This window comes from Ambystoma mexicanum, chromosome 12 (genome assembly GCF_040938575.1).
Source record: "Ambystoma mexicanum isolate Mex_15411 chromosome 12, UKY_AmexF1_1, whole genome shotgun sequence".
Classification (NCBI taxonomy): Eukaryota; Metazoa; Chordata; class Amphibia; order Caudata; family Ambystomatidae; genus Ambystoma; species Ambystoma mexicanum.
The window spans coordinates 78,074,868-78,093,456 of record NC_090936.1 but is presented as its reverse complement, the minus strand read 5'-3'; the positions used below and the strand labels follow the sequence as shown (position 1 = coordinate 78,093,456).

Sequence of the window (18,589 nt, the reverse complement as noted above, 5' to 3'; positions counted from 1 at the left end):
TATGTATTAAAGTTCCCAGGAGCTAGTTTTAGAGATTACTTTTTAAGGTTTAGATTAAATATATGGTATATCAGAAGTGTTCTGGTTAAGTGGAAATGAATTTCTGTAGAAGAGGACTTCTGCCAGTTTTGCAAAAATTCAAAAGAATCTGAAACGATGTTACATCTACTCGCAGTGTGACCAATGCTCCTTAACAAAATAATTGAATATTTCAAATCTTACTTCCAGGCTTATAGTTTCTTATCAATTGAACAGTTCTGGGACCACATATATAACACTCAATCGGACAAAATAAGAATAGCAATTGTTAATTAGCTAATATCATTGAAGATACAGAATGGGTGCCCAATGAATTCATGATAACGTATGAAATAACATTAAAGCCTGATGAAACAAAACTAAATAAGATATGTGAAATAAGATATCGGATCACACTGCCAGAATAGTGGGAACAGCATTTCTTAGCTGTTTGTTTTAATTTGGTATTGCTGTGCTGTTTCATTATTGAGTTTTGTATCGTTCTTTTGTTCAAAAGCAATAACAGCAAATGCAATGATGATCATGGAAATGTATATTTTAAGTTAATATGAAATTGTTTTTTTATCATGGTGTATAATGTATGGAAAAGTTGATTAATCAACTACATCAATAAAAAAATAATAATAAAAATCACAGTGTGCAAGAAGACAGCAAAGAAAGCCATAGGGATGAAGATCATGATCGATGTTGAGCCAGGATGGAAAGCTAGAGACCTGGCAGATGAAGAAATCAGAGACTTTTTGAAGGCCAGTATTCATGCACCGGAGGGAACAAAGTTCATCTATCCAAAGAACCATAAGAAGTATGTGGGAAGATGGATCTATTGCAGTCCAAGTGGACAGTGTAATCTTATGACATGGGACAAAGATGAGCATGTTAAATCAGCTGGATGCTTGAAGGGAGTCATAAAGATATGGGTCCCTAAGAAACTTTTACAGAAGAGGATGCCTGGATGGGGACGGATGATGAGAAAGTGGTCTGTGAATCACCCAGAGGGGGGAGTGTAGAGGAGGAGCCAAGTACCCCCACGCCAACCGCCCGATTACCTGTCTGTTGGATACCAGAGTTTGAGACGTACACGGAGCAGTTGAACAGACAAAGAGCAGAGTATGGACTCTGTGCAGTGCCAGTGAAAGTACCAATACCTAAGAAGATCTGGACGGCAAGGTACCCATTGAGAAAACTGTACCTGTATACAAGAAAATATGATGGCCATTTGAATGAAATCCCTGAAGAAGCAGAGCAGATAAATGGCAAAGACGAATGCTGACATCACACAGAATCGAGCGGACGTCTATAGAAGAGATGCAGCGACAGAGAATGCAGGTATTCTTTCTATAAGGCATCCAGAAAGTATCAAAGATAAGTGACATCTTGGGATCAAGGTGAAGAAGCTTATGCCATAGAAACAGATGACGATCTTAAGCTAGTTTATACTTGTACAGATGCAACAGAAACGCAAGCAGACAAAGTAATCTCGAGGCTAGCTTTATAGTGAATATATTGTGGCAAGTGTGTGTGTGTATATGTATGTATATATACATATGTGTATATATATGTCAATATATGTACTCACACTCACACACTCATTTCCAGTGTGTCGCAGTCGCAAAAGCAGAATTTAATTACAAAATGAATCTCAGCAGTAGGAATTGGACGAGCCAAGTTCTTATCCAATTGGAGTGAACTGACATTGGATGCAAATCGTGTGAAAGAACAAACTCCTGTTAAGATGGCTTGATCAAAACAAAAGACATCTGAGGACTATTAGAAAATAGTATTTTAATACACTAAAAGGCTCAATTTGAAGGTCTCCAGTTGCGTGGAAGAATGAAGTTGTACGAACGAGGTGGTCGCACATACGCACAATGGCAGAGTGCGCCCACACTCCTTAAATTTTCTCAGCGCATAGTACAAACTCAAGGCCAAGCTTCAAAGCCCTAATTGACACTAGACTGTTGAGGTGATGGATTGATTTGCTAATTGGTGGGAAGCTAGTGTTAGGATGAGCTCCCCAGAATATGGATGTTCAACCTGCAAGCTGCTAGATGTAGGTGGGAAAGTACTGACAGGGGTTAGAAGCAAACTAATTGTAGAGGACCACATAATCAAGGGTCCTATAGTTTGTGTAGCCAATGGGACGTTGTGTATTTAGTGATGTTCATAGTGGCCATTTTGAGGGGAGGGTTTAGTTGCCCCACCTGATAAGTACCCTATCACTTTCCTATACTGATACAGAACCTCTACTTAGATATTCATTTGGAACCTATCACTTCCTTCAATAGGTTTTTGTAGTGTGCCACTGAGGATGACGTTGGTAATGACGCAGGGCAATATGTCACTGATGAAGAATTTCCTTAATATAACCTCTGTTCTTTGTAAGATTCGTTGAGTAAGAGGATCGAGCGAGTGCTGATAATTGTTGTTCTCCCTGTTTTACATAATTGACATTAAAACAGCTTTCCTTTTGCCAAACCACCGGAGTGGTTTTGATTATTGATGTATGAACAAAATCTGCATCCCCATCCATTTCAAGGGTAATTGCTACTTATCAAAGGGGCTGGGATATCCAGTTCAAAAGTGTGGCACCATTGCCCAGAACTGTGCAGCCCTGTAATAGTTGTACATGTTGGGGAGTCTCCCCCTCCCTCCCCTAACCCCTGGTTTGTATCATGGTTGTGTATGCCACTCTGGGTTACTGACCCTGCCACAAGAATCGATTTGTCCAATATTTAAGCTATGTGAAATGTTCCGTCAGCATGTCAATGGAGAGCATCTGATTTCAGGAGCAGTGTTATTTTCACCATGTTTAGATGCCCCAGCCTCGACAGGCTCAAGTCCGACCCCCTATCCAGGTCCCCAAAGAGGGTCTGCAGGAAGAAAAAGGGAAATTGGCCGATATAGATCCTTGGTGCCCCTGGCTACCTTTATTCCCAAGTACTTTATTGCAGATTCCTCCAATGGGATTCCCAAACTCCGAAGGTCATCCCCTATTGCGCACCCTTCTCTACAGTACAGGAAGAGTACTGACTCGTCAGCGTTCACATTCAGGCACGCGGCTCGACCATATTCCTGCAGCACTTGTAGGGCAGCTGGGGGTTCAAGAGACTGCAAAAAGCAGGGGTGAGAGTAGGCAGCCCTGCCTGGTGCCTTTCCCAAGGGTAAAGTCACTTGATGTTCTACCGGTGACTACTACACTCGCTGTTGGGTTTGTGTAGACAACCTTCACTCCCTTTTGGAACTGTTCACCAAATCCCTGCTTCCTAAGAACCTCAATTAGAAAACCCCACTGCACCCGAGCGAACACCTTTTCGGCGTGCACGCTTAACAGAGGGACCCCCCTTCCATGCGCCAATGTTCCATCCGGCCTAGGGTCTTCCTCATGACATCACTCCCTTGCCTCCCCATAATGAATCCAACCTGATCTGATCAATCAAGCGGGGCAACATACTCTCTAATTGCGTCGCCAGCGTCCTCGTAAAGTTCTTTTCAACAAGGTTCAGCAGGGCTTTTGGGCGTTAAGATTTGCAGCTACCATGGCCTCTCCCCTCTTTAGGGATTACTGAGATCAACGCTCTATTAAAGGAGGGTGGAGCTGCGCCAGTTTCCAAAATATTATTATACAATTGAGCCAGTTGTCGGACGAGAACCCTTGCGAACTTCTTGTTGAAGCCCACAGAGTAGCTGTCCTCCCACTTTGTAGTCTGCTCACAGCTGCATGCACATCCTCGTCCTTGATCAGGGCCTGTGAGAGAATCTCATCTTCCTTAAGTTTCTTCAGGTCCAGTCTCCACTTGTGTATAGCTCATTATAATAGTGTGAAAAACATTCTGCAATCCTTTCTGGGGTTGTTTCCAACTGCCCTCCCTCCTCCCATACCCCATCAACTCTTCTTTGGGCCCTCTGCGCCCTCAGGGTGGCTGGCAGCATGGCGTCAGCCTTGTCCCTCTTCTTTTAAAACTTCTGTTTGAGAAATTTTAGCTTCTAAATTGTCGCCCATTCCCACTGCCTTAAATTGGAACCTTTTATGCTGCAAAAGCACCTTGTCAGTTTCTGCACATCTCCCCTCCCTATGCATACTCTCCTCCAGGTCAACAATCTCCCTGCGTAGACTTTCCTCTAGCAGTCTGCGCTCTTTTCCTTCTGGCTCCCTCACTAATCGGGTAGCCCCTCCATGTTGATTTCCCCGCCTCCCACAGCGTGATATAATCCACATCCTGGGTGTCATTTAGCTGAAAGTTTTCCTCCACTGTGGTGGTAAACTGTGCCGTGAAGTGCATGTCCCTAAAGAGGGAGTCATTGCATCTCTACCAAGAATTCACCCTGTCCATCCCGTAGTATCCACCAACATCACCACCATATCATCGTTTGACCATCCCACTGGATGAATCTCACACTGAGGCGCCTTGGAGGCATGTTCCCGACCCAGTAATAGTCTGTGTGTGCAGGTGTCATGTGGCCTTTAGTATGTGAACCTCCATGGCTCGGATGCCAAGCTCTCTAGACGTCAATAAGTCCCGACTCGTCCAGAGTACGCCCAAATGCATCCTCTAGGACCCACCTATCCTCTGTCTTGTTGAGTCTGTCCCACTATGTGTCTGTCCAGAAGTTGAAGTCTACCCACCCCCACTATTGACATGCCACCCTGCGTGGCCAGAATCTTATCCAGTGATTGCGTTTAGAAGGCCTTCTGACCCTGATTGAGGGCATACACTGAGTTGAGCACCATCCACGTACCTTCTAACTGGTCGTGTACAATGAGTCTACCTTCCTTTAGTGTCGACATCCGGAAATGTTCCATACTTATGCGTTTGTGCATGACTATGCCCACTCCCCTCTCCTTACTGGCAGTAGACGCCCAATGCACCTGCCTAACCCTCCATCCCCTAAGGGGCCATTTCCCTCCCTCCCTCAGGTGCGTCTGTTGCAGGTACAATACATCCAGCCCCGCTTTTTAAAATTCTCCCACCACCAAGGACCGTTTTGTGGTTGAATTGAGGCCCTTAACATTAAGGGTCCCTATCTGCAGTCCGTACTTGCCCCTCAGCACATCTATCCTTCCCACCATAGGCATCTTTTGCACCTTCCCCTTGATCTCCTCCCCCCACCCCCCTACCTCATCTTCCTATGTATTTCGTGAAGTGTGTCCCATCTGTCCGTATGCATGTTACCCCCCCCCCTTTCTCCGCAAAATAACCTTTAACAGTGTAACCTTGGAACACATCCAAAACATTCCCCCCCTTGAGATGCCCCCTTTGTCACAAAGGGCCACATGGGGGAGGCTCCGACCCGCTGGGGCTCATCGTCCATTCACTGCGGCCTGCAGTGCCTGTTGGTCATGTGTGCAGCTGTGTCCTGAGCACCACTTCCATGTCCTTCAAGAGTGCTTGGTTGGAGAGGCACCACTCCGCTTCCTGAACTTCCTGCCCACCTTGCTCTTTTTTGCATCTCAGGTACCCTCTGATGGGCTCGGCTCCCTACCACCGTGCTGACCGTCCTTCTCCTCTTTGCCTGGCGCCTTCTCAAAGTACCTCAGTACCTGGCCCGCTTCCTTTCCACTCGAACACCCTGTGCATCTCAGTCCCCACTTGCAGTTGAAAGGCAAATAGATACGCCCACCTGTAACGCACCCCTTTCCCCGTCAACCATTGGGTCAGGAGGCGGCAGTCCCTCCTACATGAGTGTCATTCCTGACAGGTCTGCAAGAGTCATATCTTGGAACCCTTGTATTCTAGATCCTGTGCCTTCTTTGCCCTGGCCAGCACCTCTGCCTTTTCTTTATGGCGCAGAAACTTTGCAATTATGGAGCGGGGACCTCTTCCAAATGCCCTTCCACCTCTATGGGCTCTCTCCAGCTGGATTACATTCCCCCTTCAGACTCGAAGAGAAGGTTCACAATCTCCTGCGCCTTTTGCTCCACCTGTCCTGCGGTCTCTGCCAAACCGAGCATCCGAAGTTTGCTCCGCCGCCCACTATTCTCCAAGTCGTCGAACTATAGGATTACATCCTCCTCCGTCTGTTCCAGGTTTGTCATCCGGGCATCTAGCTTCATTTCTATCATGTCTGTATTTAGTTAATTGTGCTCCATACCTTCCACCTTTTCCTCAATCCGCTCCACTTTGCCCTGCAACTCAAAAATGGAAGTCTGTCTCCCTGGAAAGCTTTTATTTCGGCCATTATTCCAGCTATCTCCTCCTTAATGGTTTAACCCGCCTCTACCGTGGGCTGGCGTCGACTGTCCGAAATTTCAGGAGTGACGCGACTGATGCAACCCCCCACCCCCAGTCCCTCTGTGCAGGGCTCTCTTTGCATCCTCTCCCTGTACTATGAGCAATCGCCTGGAGGCCCCAGCAGAGACGGTCCCAAGCTGATTCTCCAAGCCCCGCTACTCTTCCCCTTAAAGTTCACAGTCCCAACTCGGTCTCCTCGTACCACTGCAGCCCTCCACCCGGGCTCCATCTCTGCTTCTCCGGAGATGGGATTCCTCTGGGAGTCAACTCGCGTGTACTGCTGGGCATACCCGTCCCACTTGGGGTGACTTTAGCAGACCAAGCCTGATTTGCATATGGTGTTTCCCCTTTTTGTAATGCTTGACTGGCGAATAATGATGGTCTAGAGGGTTGCCCAGAGCAATGGCAGAAGTTGAGATTCATTCTAAACCTTCCAGCCATCACCTCTTTTTTTTGTTTTGCTTTAGTCACCCTGAGTGGGACGGGTATGCCCAGACGTGGGTCCCATGCCTGCTGGGCCTAGAGACCCAAGCTACTCCTCACTGATAAGGCCCAACAAGGCCGAAACATATTCGGGGATGCTTTTTGTCTCGTACAGAAGGGATGTGACCAAGCAGTTCAGGCTGGACTGCCCCTTTTGGAGTGGGACCAAGCCTGATTTGCATATGGTCTTTCCGCTTTTTGTAATGGCTTTTTGAAGAACGATGGTCTGAAGGGTTGCCCAGAGCAATGCCCGAGGTTAAGATTCATTCTAAACCTTCCAGCCATCACCTCTTTTGTTTTGCTTTAGTCCTCCTTTGTGGTCCTGTGTGTCGTCCTTGTCCTCCTTTGTGGTTCTGTGTGCCGTCCTTGTCGTCCTCCTTTGTGGTTCTGTGTTCCGTCCTTGTCGTCCTCCTTTGTGGTTCTGTGTGCCGTCCTTGTCGTCCTCCTTTGTGGTTCTGTGTGCCGTCCTTGTCGTCGTCCTTTGTGGTTCTGTGTGCCGTCCTTGTCATCCTCCTTTGTGGTTCTGTGTGCCGTCCTTGTCGTCCTCCTTTGTGGTTCTGTGTGCCGTCCTTGTCGTTCTCCTTTGTGGTTCTGTTTGCCGTCCTTGTCGTCCTCCTCCTTTGTGGTCCTCTGTGCCGTCCTTGTCGTCCTCCTCCTCCTTTGTGGTCCTCTGTGCCGTCCTTGTTGTCGTCCTCTTTTGTGGTCCTGTGTGCCGTCCTTGTCGTCGTCCTCCTCCTTTGTGGTCTTGTGTGCCGTCTTTGTCGTCGTCCTCCTCCTTTGTGGTCCTGTGTGCCGAGCTTGTCGTCGTCGTCCTCCTCCTTTGTGGTCCTGTGTGCCGTCCTTGTCGTCCTCCTTTGTGGTCCTGTGTGCCGTCCTTGTCGTCGTCGTCCTCCTTTGTGGTCCTGTGTGCCGTCCTTGTCGTCGTCGTCCTCCTTTGTGGTCCTGTGTGCCGTTCTTGTCGTCGTCGTCCTCCTTTGTGGTCCTGTGTGCCGTTCTTGTCGTCGTCGTCCTCCTTTGTGGTCTTGTGTGCCGTCCTTGTCGTCGTCCTCCTTTGTGGTCCTGTGTGCCGTCCTTGTCGTCGTCCTCCTTTGTGGTCCTGTGTGCCGTCCTTGTCGTCCTCCTTTGTGGTCTTGTGTGCCGTCCTTGTCGTCGTCGTCCTCCTTTGTGGTCTTGTGTGCCGTCCTTGTCGTCGTCCTCCTTTGTGGTCCTGTGTGCCGTCCTTGTCGTCGTCCTCCTTTGTGGTCCTGTGTGCCGTCCTTGTCGTCCTCCTCCTTTGTGGTCCTGTGTGCCGTCCTTGTCGTCCTCCTCCTTTGTGGTCCTGTGTGCCGTCCTTGTCGTCCTCCTCCTTTGTGGTCCTGTGTGCCGTCCTTGTCGTCGTCCTCCTTTGTGGTCCTGTGTGCCGTCCTTGTCGTCGTCGTCCTTTGTGGTCCTGTGTGCCGTCCTTGTCGTCGTCCTCCTTTGTGGTCCTGTGTGCCGTCCTTGTCGTCGTCCTCCTTTGTGGTCCTGTGTGCCGTCCTTGTCGTCGTCCTCCTTTGTGGTCCTGTGTGCCGTCTTTGTCGTCGTCCTTTGTGGTCCTGTGTGCCGTCCTTGACGTCGTCATCCTCCTTTGTGGTCCTGTGTGCCGTTCTTGTCGTCGTCTTCCTCCTTTGTGGTCCTGTGTGGCGTCCTTGTCGTCGTCGTCGTCCTCCTTTGTGGTCCTGTGTGCCGTTCTTGTCGTCGTTGTCCTCCTTTGTGGTCCTGTGTGCCGTTCTTGTCGTCGTCCTCCTTTGTGGTCCTGTGCCGTTCTTGTCGTCGTCCTCCTTTGTGGGCCTGTGTGCCATCGTCTTACTCCTTTGTGGGCCGTGTACGTCCTCCTTTGTGGGCCGTTGTCGTCCTCCATCTTTGTGGCCTATCTGCAGTCCTCCCCCTGCTGGGGCCTGTGTCCCTCTTGCATCCTTCACCATTGCAGAGACGATTTACATTCTAACTTGTTGCTCACCTTAAACTGTTGCTCTTCCTGAACCTCTATTCATTGATGTCAATTCCCTACTTTCTGATGTTGGCTCAATTGTTGCAATATTATTACAAATATCTAAAATATATTATCCCATCTTGAAATGTTATGCTTCAAACTGCTGTCCCGAAACTTCAACAGGCTGGGAAACAGTGTGTCCTGTTGTAAAATGTCCTAGACAGAAGTAGTGGTCTTTTAAAAAAAATATGTTGTCCCTTTGTGAAATGTAGTATTTTGCATTTCCTATGTCCGGGTTTCATACTGTATCTCCTAAACCGAAGCCCTCTACTTTCAATTACAATGTTTTCCCCAATTTTGTGCACGAAAGGTCAGTAGGTGAAAGTAAGTGTTTAAAACTCAAAATAGACTTGACCAGTTGAACATGAGCATTATTCTGCAAGCACATGTAATCAAAGTGCTGCATTTTCGCTTGCTATGCCATAGTGGAGTGGAGCAACATTTATTTTGATTGTAAAGTACACATGCAGAAAAAACTGTGTAAAGAAATTTGTTTTTAAAAGCGTTAAATCTTGCACCAAAACTGGTACCAGTGGAGTCTGTTAGGGAGGTTTGGGCATTGAATAGTGTCATTAGTCAAGTTTCTTTAATTGTCTGTTAATTGAGTATCGTTTGTGAATTTATCACAAAATCAGGGATCAAAAATAAGATTGGATAAACAGTAGCTAAAAGCAGCTCCTGGATATTAAAAATTAACCAGCGTCCATGAGCTACCACTGGGGAACAAGAAGTAGTACATGGTGTTACAATGAATTTCTCAAATCTAGCCTGGTGGACAGATTTCACAAGGCCACCCATGTTCTAGTGAACTGTGTAACTATGGGAGTTTAGCCAAATCCAATCAAGGTAAGCATGGAGAGTTGTCAAGGCTTGATCTCGGGCGAGGCGAATGGGTTCAGTGGTCCACAATGAGTTCACACCCTGGAATACACAATGATTCTGCTTGGGCAGGTAAGTACAAAAATAAAATATAAAACACACTTGGAAAATGAATCCAGCCGGTCAAATTATCACACAATAAATCAGTTGTTCACAAACTTTTAGAATGGTGGAGCTGGGGGCACCGGTAAGTATTGCGACTAATCACTGCCCTTTCTCCGATTTTCCTGAAGGACTTGACAGGTGTTGGGATAGTTACCAGCTACTTGGGACTTTATAAGACTATCCCTTGGGCAATACAGGACTCCAACTCTTAGTATAGGCCTGTACCACTCGAGGTAATGGTAGCAATGGCAGGGCAGCCAGGCTTATCTTAGCAGGGAGAGAAGGCTGTAGGAAGGTACAAAGAACTTGTAGCATAAATATGGTCCAAAGAAACACTTAAACACGGTTCTGATGCTTGTGAATCTGCTTAGAATTACATGCTGTGCATATATTGCGACATCTAGTGGTAATCTGAGTATCTTTTTTTGAAGATCGAAATGGGACGTCGACATGGGCATGGCTGCAACACTATATGTGACGTGTAGTGTACCCAAAATCCTTCATGTGTCGAGGTCCCACAGATTTATATCCGCCTAACTAGTCCGTCGCACATAATGCAGAGCTCGTAAGCAATTTATATTTCTGATCCTATGCCTCACGATTCACTTGCCTTTCGACGACTGCTCGATGCCTGATCCTGCCCGCTGACGCTCCTTCCTTGACTGCTTGTTGACTGATTTCTACACGGCCTTTGCCCTCCAGGCCGGCCTGACGGGCCAATGTCGCCCTGTTCTTACTGGCTTCTCTCGAGAATGCCATTTCTTTACCCCTCCTCTTCCCCTTTCTTTGCTGTGGCTGCCGTTTCCCTCTGCTATGGAGAGGACACCTTTTAAATTCTGCCGTCTTGCAATGGCAAGTTTCCTTGGAAATATACATACGTTGATGCAATCGGTGTCTCCCTCCTGATTACGACGAGCGTCCTGTAAAGCCTGCAAACCTTTTCGGCCTAAGTCCTTGAAAGACAGGTTTTTGAAATGGTGGCCAGCCTAAGCAATGCAGGCTGAGAGTCACTCTCCGTCCGGCACCAGCGCTTCAGACGAGGAGTCTGTCGGCATCTGCGGCTCCGATTCGTATGCCGTTGACCTATCGGTGGAACCCTCGCCTTCCCACGTGCCCGTCCCTGGCCCGACAAGCATGCCGCCGGTAGTGAAATGGGAAGTCGCACCCCAGCGACAAGGATGCATATGCACTACCTGCTCTTAAGCACACAACCCTGATACGTTCTTCGGCCGATCAGCCGAGAAAGGATAATATACCCACAGGCCCATCAAAGTCTTCAGCGGGTCCTTCTGAACCACGCAGTTCCTCGCTCCCTGCACACCCTCCATTGCTGCCTATGCACAGCGATAAAACTTCTGCGCCTTCTAAATCCATGGCCTCTGACGCATTTGTTTTGAAAGACGCACCGAAACGCGTCCATTTGTTGCAAATGACCCCAGGCAGGCCTCCCCTTTGCCTGCAAACTATTCTCCAGCCTCTTCTCTTCTTTCCAGGGCCTTGCCGTAGGACTCTGCTTCACTTGCCTGGCCTTTTCCTCCTGATGTGTCAGGCTCCTCTGAGTGGACCAAAGTGAAGTGTGAGGCCTGAATGGAAAAAATGGCTGAGTTTATTAATTTCTCAGGCCAGTTTGATGACTTTTTGGAACGCCATAGGTCTATTGGCTCCTGTCCCTTTCAAAACAGTCTCCTCTCCCCAGGGGCTCAATTAGCATCTAGGGAGGAATCCCATACTCAGGACCCACAGGTAGTTTTCTTTCTGGATGGCCCAGATGACTCTGACCAAGATGTGTACTATGTAGAGGACACTAGCCAGGCCGGCCAGGACCTGTCTATCATGACCCAGACTGGAACCCTGCAGATGATCAGGACATGTGGCACTCTGGACCCCTACTGTTTAGGCCCTGCCCTTCGGGCCTGAAGTCGTGCCGAGAGTGTTCACAAAATGTTTTGCTCTGGTGGAAGCGCATCTGCACCTCAAGAGGATCCACGTCTATCCTTATGTAGACGACTGGCTGATCCGATCCCGCTCCCACGCGCTGCCAATCCAGCACACATGGAGACCATTTGCCTCCTGGTGGATCTTGGATTCTCCAACTATGCGTGGAGCCATCGCAGAACTCTGTTTTGGGTGCCTGCCACAACATGTTGTATGCTTGGCGACCCCCTTGGAGGAGAGGGTGATGGACATCCTGGGGAAAATGCAGCACCTGTCGCTTGCGCAGAATGCAACAGTACGAGCCATCACATCGTTGTTGGGCATGATGTCCTCCTGCATCCACCTCGTCCAGCTGTGTAGACTTCAGATGAGACCTTCAGGAGTTTCTTGATGCACGGTGGCTGCAGATCATGGGTGCTTGGACGGACAAGGTTGTTCTCAATCAGGTGCTCCGACAAGCTCTTATATGGTGGTGGGCACAACCACATCTCACGAAAGGGGTGCCTTTCCAGACACCTCCATTCGAGGCCACGGTTACCATGGGCACCTATCTGGAGGGGTGGGAAGCCCACACCGGACAGTCCCACGAGGAAAAGGACCACTGCATCAATTCCGTGGAACTCCAGCCAGTCTTCTGGGCCTTCAGGTTGTTCCAGCCTCCACTAAAGGGGCATGGACAACACCACCACGTTTTACATCCGGAAGCAGGGCGGGACGTGCACTCCAGCTTTTTCCCGGGAGGCCCAGGCAACTTGGCGCTGGCCCATATTTCAGGGCATGTTCCTCATACCTTTCATGTGGCAGGCATCAAGAATACTATTGCAGATTCGCTCAGCAGGGAACTGTGGTTCTGCCATAAATGGGAGCTTCAATAAGTGCAAGTAACTTGTCTCTTCAGCAATTGGGGTCGGCCTCAAATCGACCTCTTCGCGACAGCGACCAACTCAAGTGCCAGAGATTCGTCAGCAGTTTCCCTCAACCGGGAAGCCTGGCGGAATGCCTTCTCGTTCCCATGGGAGGGGCTGTGCCTGTACGCCTTCCCTCCAATTCTGCTTCTGCAACGTGTGATCATACATTCAGATGTTGTCATTGCAGGATGATATGCATGGCCACGGCAGATCTGGTACCTGGACCTGCTCAGTCTATCAGTGTCTCCGTCCATCCGGCTACCTCCACTTCCCGACCTACTCGCCAGAGAAGATGGAAGAATACTGCACCACGACCCGGCGTCGCTGTGTCTCATGGCTTGGCCCCTGCAGCCCTAGAATTTGGGCATTACGTTCTCCCACTGGAATGCAAGAAGATTCTGGCCATGGCCAGGGCATCCTCTACGCGCTCATGCTATGGACACAAGTGGAAATGCTTCACAGTGGGGCTTAGGGCTCAGAAGATTACACCGCTACGAGTCACAACTCTGCAGCTCCTTCAATTAATGCTTTCCCTGGCCAAGGATGTTCCTGGCTCACGCCTTGATCAAGGTGCATCTGGCTGCCATAAACAGTTATGGTAAGCCATCTCTGTGGTCACCCAGACTTGCCAAGGAGTTCCTCTAAAACCTCTGTAGTACTTTTCCACCAGTGAAGGCCCTGGCTTAGGAGCTCCATGTTTTGATGTTTTGTCTAAGCTCATGGGGGGGGGGGGGCCTTTTCAACCAATGCATCAGGCCCTTTGAAGTTCCTATCGACTATCTGCTTTCCTCGTGGCCATCACCTCAGCCAGGCAGTTTTTGGAGATCCAGGCTCTCTCCTAGAAGCAATCGTACTTCTCTTTCCACAATGCGAGGGTGGTGCTGTGGACACACCTCACCTTTATGCTGATTGGTTCTGCCAGTCTACTTCCTGAACCCTACCACGCCGGCGGAAATGTTGCATTCCAAATTTGAAGATGGCCACCATGGCATAGCTTAGGGAAACTACTATCATTGGATTGGTGCAGTATGACCCAAAGGCAGCGATTGGTTAAAGAGTAAAATGCAGTTTTCATGCTAAAGCTAAACAGTTTTTTCTTTTACCAAGGATTCCCAGCCTGACTGTGAATATTAATTTGCATGTGAATCCATGCCAGACCCATGCTGGAGAAAACGAGTTACAGGTAAGTAACTTGTTCCTTGCACTACCAACATTATCAAGTAAGTACTTATCTATAGTTGTAACTTATTCTGTTTCAGGAATAATACAGTTCTACAGCATTGGATCTTTCATAGATTCACATGCTGTGAATATTCCCTGTCAGGCTGGGAATCCTCAGTAAAATACAGCAGTTTAAACTTAAACTTTCAGTCACTTTTGTGCTCTATTGTAGTCATTTTGGGTAATACTGATCACAGCCAATAGAAACACCTCCCTTAGTGGAGTTGTGTATTGCCCAAGGCTTAGTCTGATCAAGTCCTAAGTAGCTGCATTTAAGAAAATTGTCCTAACGGCAGGTGGAATGGGAGTCGCTGGAAGTAGGTTTTCCCACCGTTGGATCCAGTAGAAGATGCCCAGGAGCTGCGGGTGCCAGGATGATTCCGGTCGGGTCCAGGTGTTGACTGCAACCCTTTCCGAAGAAGAAATGCAGCAGGCACTGATGCAGGGCTCTTCAGGACACCAGCAGGTGGGGGATTGCCAGTTCAGACAGTCGCACACACTGGTGACAGCAGATGTCTCTCCAGTCGCGGTCAAAGCCCTTCTCATGCAGCATGACTTTATGCTGGGAAGCTGAATCTTGGCAGGAAGGTCACTTGTAGGACTAGTTACCAACTACTGACGATTCAGACGAAAATGCTGATCGGCAACTCTTCTGGCAGGGTTGCCCAATTTGGAGCTGGTCAGACCACCGGGTGGTGCAGGGACACTTCTGCCGGCTTCAAGCTGCAGGATCTTGAGAAGGCATCGACACTAGCCAACAAGCACCTTCTGAGATCGGATAATCCAGCAGGGCTTCACCGGGACAGCTGCAGAAAAGTTTGCTAGGTCTATTCAGAAGTCTTCCTCTGGTCTTCAGTTGGCATTATCCCTATACAGGATTTTTGGATCCATTGCTGATCTACTGGAATGACTGCTGGACTCCTTCTTATCCTAAATTTAGGTGAGTCTTCAAACCCAGCCCTCCAATAGAAAGTTTTTGCATCACTCCTTCAGCCAGCGGTGGTCTGCTCGGACCACTGTGGGGACCACTGACGGTCCCAACCCCCTGTGTGCATCCACGCACAAATTGCAAGCACTTACCTGCAAAAGCAGCAGCTTTCCCGGGCAAATGCATGACCATATTAGGGATTTCTTGACCTGAGAAGGCAGGAAGCAGACCAAACAACAAAATGGCCAAAGAACAAGTGTAAAATCTTGTGGCACGGCCATCTTTCGACACTAGCTACTGTTAAAAGCGAAACGTGAGTGTGGTTTTTAAAAATGTAACAAAAATGGTACAAATGTATCTGCTGCCATCACCTTGTATTTAGGCACATTAGCCAAAAATCACACAGTTTAAAGACTAGGTTGATACAAAAGTAACCACATTGCACTGCATTGAAGGCTGCTTTGTGAAATGTTGAAAAGTTACCAAAAGGTCAAACGTAAAAGACAAAAGGGATACTTGGTTTCCCACTGGTGACAATCTGAAGGACTAGTCAGTTTCCCCATGACCAATGGGCAAAAAGGCCAGGGAATTCTCTGTAAAAAAGCAGGATAGGTAAAAAACAAGAGCACAAAGTTTGGGGGTCTGTAGAATATGGAGGCAAAGTTGCCTGAAAGAGAAAGATTTCCTAGCGCATAGCTTTCGGCAAATCTCACTTCCACATAAGATGCAAACTTGCCATTTTGCCCATTATTTATAACTCCTTATGCTTCAAATGTCGTATAGATGTGTCCTAATGTTTATTTACAGATTGTCCCAAAAGCACAGAGTTAAATTCACATAGGTTTGTTCGGCATCAGTTGGCCTTCAAAGCCAAAAATAGCTCCTAGTAGTTGTTGGTGTCAAGCTAACTTGGCACTTCTAGGCTACAAGTAGGAGCAAAATAGCTCCTTGCTTCCCTCAATTTTGAACCCTGCAAAATGCAGACTAAAGTTCAGCTTTGTTCTTAGTCACCTGGACATCTCTACAGTTAAATAGACTGCATCGGAAGACAATATCTTTGTCATTTTGTTCAATTTTTTATCATCAATAAATCTGTTTTCATTACAGATCAACCATCAAAAACTGTCAACACAAACTATACATATACAGTGAGCACAAATCCTGTTGCCCAATGTTCTGGGTTTGGAGAGACCAGGTGTTACAATGTCAGCCAGAATTAAGTGAACAGGAGGGTGCTTGTGGTGTTCGAACGGTAAACCCAAAATAAATGTTAGTTAGGGTGAAATTCTCAGTGAGCGCTGTGAGTGGTGGGATACATCCACATATCCTTTATTGGGAACTCTTTTATGTGTACAAGATGCACAAAATTAGCACTTAAAGTCACTTCCAGACAGAGCTGTCCGCTTTATAGCCTATCATTATTGTGAAGCAAATCCTTCAACCATAGACGCTCACATTTTCATTTTACTAAAGTATACCTGTTAGTAACTGAGCAATGCATGCTCGGTCAATTTAATACTACACCTTGCAAATGCACTGAACTCTGTCATTTTAGACTCTTCTATTTATTTTCATAATTTCTTATTGATCCTGCTCCACAGCATCAGCATTCTTAAACCAAACCGGCCATGATAAAGCAAGTTTAAGAGCGAAGCACATTGGCAGTGAAATGGAAGCATATTGAAATTCCAAAGAAAGAAATTAATGGATTAGCAATGCGAGATGAATGAAGCTCCAAAATGCAAATACAATTGGAGTTGAAAAAACAAAAACGCTGATGGGTGCTTATGTCAGAGTTAATAATCTTAGCAATAATAAAGTACACATTTAATTAGTACACTGAGCAGGGGCACTGGACTCTTCACTCCCCGCAGCATTCACATGCTTTAATTACAACACAAAGGGCCAGCATCTGCTCATTATATGCCATCTGTGTTCCCTAGTTTATCGTAGAGCAGTTTCTTATCAGAGGGTTTTGTAACTTTTTATACATTACCTCTTGCATTCTTCAGAGTTGTGTGCCTTTCATAAAATGAGGGATTTGTCTGAGGAAGGTAGCCTTTAGAAGAATATGCTACTTGTCATGGTTGACTAGTGCAATCTTTTCTCCCCCCAGAATAATCATGAACTCTACCCCATACCTCACTTCAGAATCTCGGATCGAATGCTGTTATTACTGGCACCATTTATTGTGACTAAGGTGATGGCAGTTCTGCCAGTCTTACGAGGGCATGGTGGCTCCATATACACATGCCTTGTCTGTACCGATGCGAGTGGCACGAATCTCACCTTGACAGAATCTTGGTTCAGTCTTTCTAATGCCCCAGTGGCTGTTGAAAGATTTCCATATCTTTCCTTCAGAAAGAACATTACAAAGGTTTGATCATTTGTTCAGTAGGCTGACAAACGAATTTAACAAGGTTTGGAGCTGTGAGAACAAATTCTAAAGCACTCTAAACTACATTGGGAGGCATGCTGCGGGTAGGAGACTTCTATTTGAGCTCTGTGTATCTGAGCTTAAACCACAAATCTAGACAGAAGAATTGTATGTGCAGGTTGATGAAAACAGCTTAGTCACTGAGACTTCTGATCAGCATTTTTCTGATCGCAAGTTTGAGTTCTTGTTGCCGTCTGTTCCTAAGAAATCCTTTTCTAGAAACAAAGCATTTTTGCATACACAAATATCAATGAAGAAATGTACCCGACTGTTATCCCTCTATTTTTCCTTCCTTCTGATTCCCTGTTAAAAGCGGTGATGTGGCCCATCAAATGGAGATCCACGACACACTTTATCTTCTGAGTCTTCCTCCTCTGCCCTCATTTTCCGAAAATATATTTTCCTTTTTTCGGTCAAGTTTAATTCCTTCTTTACATATCCACAGCTAGTACAGGCTTCTCCCAGCTTTTCTGTTATGTGGTCTCTTAATTAAAATACCTACTTAACTAGTTGAGGCATAGCATTGAGCCTAGTTCGTTAGCACTTGCTAGTGCTAGGTTACCTTTAAGTATGCCATACCTGATCACTGAGATGTTGTCCTGCTTTCTAGACATTGAAAACATGGTACTGCAGTTGTTTCAGTCCCGCTTGTTTATTCCGTTAATGTCACTAGTATGTTTTATAATGACAAAGAGAAGTCCAAGTGTGTTTAAGTTTGGCCATAGTTTTCAGTGTCACTCGCTTTGCGACATGGTTATCTGATCAGGGACACAGTCCATGTGATGTCATTTTCGGTATATTTCAAAAATGTTATCTGCTCATGGTCACAATAGATTGTAATTTGTGCTACAGGAAAATACAACTTTTATTTCTCATCTAGAGAAAAGCGGGGAACAAAATCATGGAAAAATAATCTTCCCCGAAAGCAACCATTCCATGACACTCATGTTGGGATCCACCCACCCATTGTAATGTTGGTAGCTTATCACAGGAAGTTGTTTTCAGAACCTGAAAGGGTCAAAAGTGTGCAGAGGAGCTGAGCCCTAGGTTTGGGTACCTTATGTAGTAGAAGGTAGGATTCCTAGAGAACCCTGCTGTTCAATAGTATTTAAAGAAGACTCCACGATGGACAGGAAGAACATGGGGCTAGTTCTAGCAGAAATATATGAAGAGAAGCAGAGAGCTGAGCCCAGTTGAGGTGGCCAGAAACTCAAAGGAATGCTGTTCCACAGCTTCGATGCTTGAACACAAAAGTCCTGCCACAGAATCTGCTTTCCTCTAGTTGTATGTCGGTGCAGGGCACCTAGTCATATTTGTAGTCTTCTCAAAGAATGTCTATGCATTTCTGTTGCTCTAGAAAGATGGACTTGCTAAGGCTTGTGCCTTTAAACAACTCTTTTGGCCAAGGAGTGC

General features: G+C 46.9%; 1 protein-coding gene across 2 annotated transcripts in view; it reads left to right on the top strand.

Moving 5' to 3' along the window:
- Positions 1–18,589, top strand: part of PHTF2 (putative homeodomain transcription factor 2) — a 1,000,056-nt gene that overhangs the window by 586,975 nt on the left and 394,492 nt on the right. The window lies entirely within an intron of this gene.